Raw genomic sequence first — 6,000 nt, 5'->3', positions numbered from 1 at the left:
TTTATGTGGTTCACTTCAGGGTAAACACTTGTTGATTAAAAACAAATAGTAAGACTTAAGTACCATTCAGATTACACTTAGAATATTTTTCTTAAGCAGTAGTTTACTAAGAAAAGATAAATTGTGGATAAAAGTAATGAATAGACACTTGGATAATATGATAATTGGATTAATAATTTGAATCATGGAAACACTTGAAACAATTTTAATTTCTTAATGATATGTCACAAAATACATCAACAAATTCAGTACAGAACTCAGTACACATTACAGTGAGGACATTGACAACCCACTGTCCTATGAGGGTCATAAATGAAAAGAGTATTTTGGTTAGCCAACACACAAGACAACTTGAAATACCTTGAGATCTTACAACTCTTCTATGAAAAAAGTTGTGTGGTGGTTTCTTCAACGTTAGCAACAGCCCTAAATGTTTGCATGCCATTGCCAACAGGAAGTCGTCACTGAAAGAAACCTTTTTAAACTACCAATTTAAAAAGATGTTTTGATCCACCGTGTTAAGGAAAGATTGAATTATCTTTCTATGATCACTACAGAAAATGATAAACAAAATCCTTTTCAGATGAAGAGGATTTCAAAGAAAATATTTCATAAGGCTATGCCAAGCAGTTACTTGAAATGTTATTGATTTTATTTATTTATATTTATTCCTACTTTTGTATTTGTAGCTTTGTATACCTTTTCTTAAAGAAGGATCTGAAAGTGTGTAAGCTTCAAACCACATAAAGTCTGATCTACTTTGCGAATAGCCAACATTCTCTGCTAAGAGAATACAAATTTTGCTCAGAGACGCACTTTCTTCTGTATAACCCTGAGTTTCAAGGGAAATAGTTCCAGCCCCAGTCTCATAGGGTTGTATTCCTTCTGCCAGCAATTGCCTTAATCATATACATGTGATGCAATTCTGGCTAATGGATTAAAAAAAAAAAGGTCTAAGGAGGATTTGGAGAAAGGTTTCTTTCTTTGAGTAAAGATTTAAAAAGGCCATTCAAGGTAGAATGCCCTATATTTGTCATGTGGATATTCTGTTTGGATGTACTGTCTGGAACTGTAGCAATCATCTTGTGTCCATGAGGAGAGCCCACAAGCCCTCAGAGAATGACAGAGGGCAAAGGGCCAGACCGGATCCTCCATCCAGACTTCATAGTGAGGTCATAATAAATTTTTCTCCTTGTTAAAGTTAATGGAATCAAGTTTTCTATTACTTGCAGCTCAAAGCATCTCAGCTGATACACTTACTCTCATAGGTTCCCACTGCCTTTGACAAATCTCTTATTGATGATTTTCTAGGTTTTCTGTAGTCTTACCCAACCTTACCCAACCTACCATATTTCCCAGGTCTCCCAACCACATGCCACCCTCTAATCTTAATGAGACACACTCCTTGTGTATTTCCTCCCACATTATAATTCCCACAGTTCCCTGTGTAGCTTGCCCTCCCCTTTATCCTCAGAGTACCACATCCAACTCAAGTTCTAAGGGCCACTGAAGCCTTCTCTGATCAATTCAGCTTATTCATCTATTTCTATGTATTTCTATAACTCTATAGCTCTTTATCATATAATATGGCATATAATATTGAACTATACAAAATGGTGGAATATCATCCCATCTCTGTGAGCCTTCTCTCATTGACTGTATTCCCATGAAGGCAGAGATCAATTCATACATTGGTCACTTCAAGGTAAACACTTAATGGCTAAAAACAAATAGTGAGATAGATGGATATCTTTTCTAGTTCTAAAAATACAGTAAGAATTTTATAAACACTTATCCAAATTCCACCATGTGAAAAATACTTTGGAATTAAAATTATTTGTAATATCAACAGTATACCCCAATTACTTACCTGTCAATTATGCACACAGTATTGGTTATTAAAAACCCCTCAGACCATGTTAAAGGGTCAGCTAATCTTGTGACCTAAAGATGGCCAAGGATAATAAGACCAAGCCCAACCCACGGACTTCTAAAATGAATAAAAACTAAGAGCAAATGTTAGGTCTGTAATGCAATTCTTTCCACTTATATGTAAATGGTATGAGTTTTTCTGTGATTAATAACTACCGATATTTGCTTTAGAAGCCACTTACGATGTTTTTAAAATAATTACTTCCCTCATTGCTGTGTGCTGGGCAATTGGCTAAATTAGCACTGACATCTTTGAAAATGATGACAAATGCCTATGTCTTTTATAGGCCAAAGCTAAAGCAAGACAGGGAGCTGCACTGTTTTCGGCTGGCATCTAGCCCTGAGTCATGGCCAATATTTAATGCATGTGTATTATTTTTTATGTCACTGAATCATACTTTTGTATTTGACTTTATGGTGGTATACTTTCAAACAGTCCTCCGGTCCACAGATTTCAAGTATGCAGGTTCTCTCTTCGGAGCTCTCAGTCAAGAAAGTGACTTGCTGTAACTTGTAGGACCGCCATTATCTCCCACCCCTTCTGCTCCCCAACCCCTACATCCCCTCACCCCAGGCCCTTTGACATAGAGAGTTGCTCCACATCCATTGAAAAACTCACTGATACACATCTACATACATTTGTTCATTCATTAATAGTTATTTAGGGACTCAGTGATAAACGAGTTGATTTGATCCTGGTCATCATGGATATTAAACTAGTTCTTGAGCAAACATTCTTAAATAATCACAAAAACAGATGTACCTATAACACTGATTTCCAGTCAAATTTAAGATGTTCCTTACCACTTTACACAGCTTCTCAGCTCTAGCACACAACTATCATTGCACCTGAGCCTTATTTTATGCACTGGGTATCCTTCATGAAGACTCTGGGGGTGCAGTGGAGTCATATGAAGAAAAAAACAGGTCCAACTGCAGTGACTCAATCTTCAGGAAACCCAGTTTACCAGCTTTGAGAAGCCTGTCTCTCCTTTTTTTTTCCTAAATTGACTATAATCTGCATATGCTACCTCTTCACACTAATTGAGTTGTCCTCTTGCTAGGTTTAAGACATGCACTATTTACAACAGGACACTTCATGCTGTAATAAGAAACACTCCCAAAATATCAGTGGCTGACAGCAACAAAGGCTGATTTCTCACTCATGTGACAGGTCTTTCACATGAAACATGCTCTCTTTTTTATCATCCTCACTCAAGAACACAGCCTGCAGGAGGCTTCCTCTTTGAGGAAAGAAGGAAGGCTGGAGGTGGGTCCCGACAAGGAACCATTCTAGCTTGTAACACTCGTCACCTCACTCACCACTCACCAGCCAGAGCTGATCAGGTGGCTCCACCCAACTGCAGAGGGTGATAGGAGCTTTAACCCTCCATGTACCTTTCCAGGTACCAGGGAAGGAAGCGGCCAGTAGTGGGTAATGCTAATGATTGCCTCAGTGGGCTTCACAGGACCAGACTCACCTGAAAAGAAAGATTCCTGTCAGCCCACGAGCGGCCAGATCCCTTGGTATCAGTGGTTTTCTAGTGACAGCATCTTCAGTCAGGTAACATCCTGCCTTTCTTTACTTCAGTCTTTGGTAAGATGCTTCTCAGGGAAGGTGATACTAGCCTGAAAAACTAAAACCAAATATACCCAAAAGGTTCTTCTAACCAGAAGACACCTGTGAGAATTATGTGTGACCAACGTATGCTTTCTTGTGGATCCTTGGGAGCTAGGTCCACTGAGAACAAACACAAATGAAGCAGTAAGGCAACCACTGCACTGCCCACATCCTGGCCTGGAAGAGATACACACGTGACTGAGTTCCCATCTGTACAAAAGGAAGTACTGGGCCCTGGATCCCAGTGCTGGTCCTTCCAGGCACTGAAGGCTGCAACTACTCTGACTATATAACAGAGAGGGCAGTTGCTCGCTTGTTTATTTTGTAAAGACAGTCTATGACAAACCTAACTCCAACCCCAGTGGCCATGCTTTGCTCAGCAAACCAGCACTACCTTTGGAAACTCAAGACATATGCTGTTCAGTATGGCCGCCACTAGCCACATGTAGCTCTTTGAATATTTAAATTTTATTTAATTACAACTACATAATTATTACTATATAAAAATTAGCTCCTTGGTTTCACTACACTCATTTCAAGAGCTCAACATAGCCACATGTGGGTAGTGGTTACTATGATTTTACAGCACAAATATAAATATTCCCATCATCACAAAGTTCTCTCAGGCAGTTCTATTCCAGAAGACACAGATTTGAGATCAGGATGCTATCTAAGATGTGGTCTTACCTAAAGAACAGAACTTGAGTATGATCAATATCTATGATTTGTAGGAAATGCAAAGAATAGAAAAACACATTCAACTACACTAAAGAGATATAATCAGTAAAATGCAGTGTGGGAAATTTAATGGAACAAATTATCCAATTTCTTAAAAAGAAGGTTTTGAGGGGGGAAAAAACAGGGGCACTCATAAATACTAGTCAAATATATCAAACAACAAAAATGTGTGGACCTTATTGAAATAAATTCAAAAACAAAAGTATATACAGGCATGAGATAATTAGAATTTCAATACTGCATGATTGATGATACCAAGGATTGAGTTTTTTTTTTATAAATTTGTTCTAGGTATGATAATGATATTGTGGTTATGGTACAGTAAAAAGTTTTATATTTTAGGAATGCATACTGAAGTACTGACAGAAGAGTTTATATAATGTCTGCACTTTGCCACAAAATAATTCAGAAGTAGGGATAGGTGGGCAAGTAGATGGAATAAGATTAGCCATGGATTGATATTGTGGGCTCTGGGTGACAGATCCATGGCATTAATTTTATTATTCTGACTAATTTTGCATTTGCTAAAAATTCTCCATAATAAAGACATTTAAAAAAATAGAGTAAGGCAGGACACGGTGATGAGGGCTATAGGAAGTAGGGATGGTCTCTGAACTCTCTCTCCAGGCACTCGATGGGGACATTGTCCTTTACTTGGCCTTTTCATTGTCTTTGAAGAGCACATGCTTCACACACAGCCCTAAATGAAGGCATCTGCAAGCCAGAACACAACCAGGGATGGGAAATGAAGCCTGGTAGTGTGGATAAACCCAGACTACTCCCAACTTGTGTCTATTAATGTCTCAAACCCAATAGCCACAGGAAGTAGAGAAAGAGGTGAGGTGTACAAGAGAGTGGGTTTTGACTAAGTCATGTGGATGCCTGTACATGAGCACCTGCTAAAGGGAGAGAAATCTTCTCATAGCACACCAGGGCATGGGCCTACGGAAACAGGTAAATTGGTGAATTTTGTGTAACCCCCAAGATTCATATATTGAAACCCTACTCCCCAACATGATGGTGTTTGGGCTTTTGGGAGGTGTTAGGGCTGTTTAACCACACAACCTTTGGATTTGTGTTATGGAAGCCCAAGCTGACTGAGGCAGTTGGTCAGAGAAAAGGTTGTTTCACCACGGTCACCCTTAACCCAGTGGGGTTTGACTCTGCAGATAATTTGTGAGGCCACCAAGGGAGGAAAGAATGTGACGAATGGAGGGAAGGCACTTTGTGAAGTGCCTGCAGAGATCGCTGCTTAATGAGGGGGGCTGGATATCTTACAAGATATAACATACATTCTGCCTCTTGTATTTTTCCCTTCCTTTCTGTGCTCATTGCCTCAGGGGAGGGGAAATGGAGGCAGCCTAAAAACCTTGCTACCAGCATCTTGCAGGAATTAAAGCCACAAGAAGACCTTAGGAGATTCAAGAGCACAGAGAGGATCTTGGCCAGAAGCAGGCGCTGCAGGAGGGCCCCTGCTCTGGGCACCCAGACGAGAGGAAGAGCTCCATAGCTTAGAGGATGAGAGGGCAGAGAGAGTTCTATGGGGCTCTCCTGGCAACACCCCAGGGAAGGTGGCAGGACTCAGAGAGGAATGGCTGCATATTCATCCACGCAGAGCAGAACCAGAGCCTCGTGAGGGTCCTTGCCCTGAGCGGGACCTGGAAGCATTGAAGACTCCCAGGAGGATGGTTCAGACGGCTCTCAGTGGT

The sequence above is a fragment of the Manis javanica genome, chromosome 2 (assembly GCF_040802235.1).
Source record: "Manis javanica isolate MJ-LG chromosome 2, MJ_LKY, whole genome shotgun sequence".
NCBI lineage: Eukaryota > Metazoa > Chordata > Mammalia > Pholidota > Manidae > Manis > Manis javanica.
Note: the sequence above shows the minus strand (reverse complement) of the source record.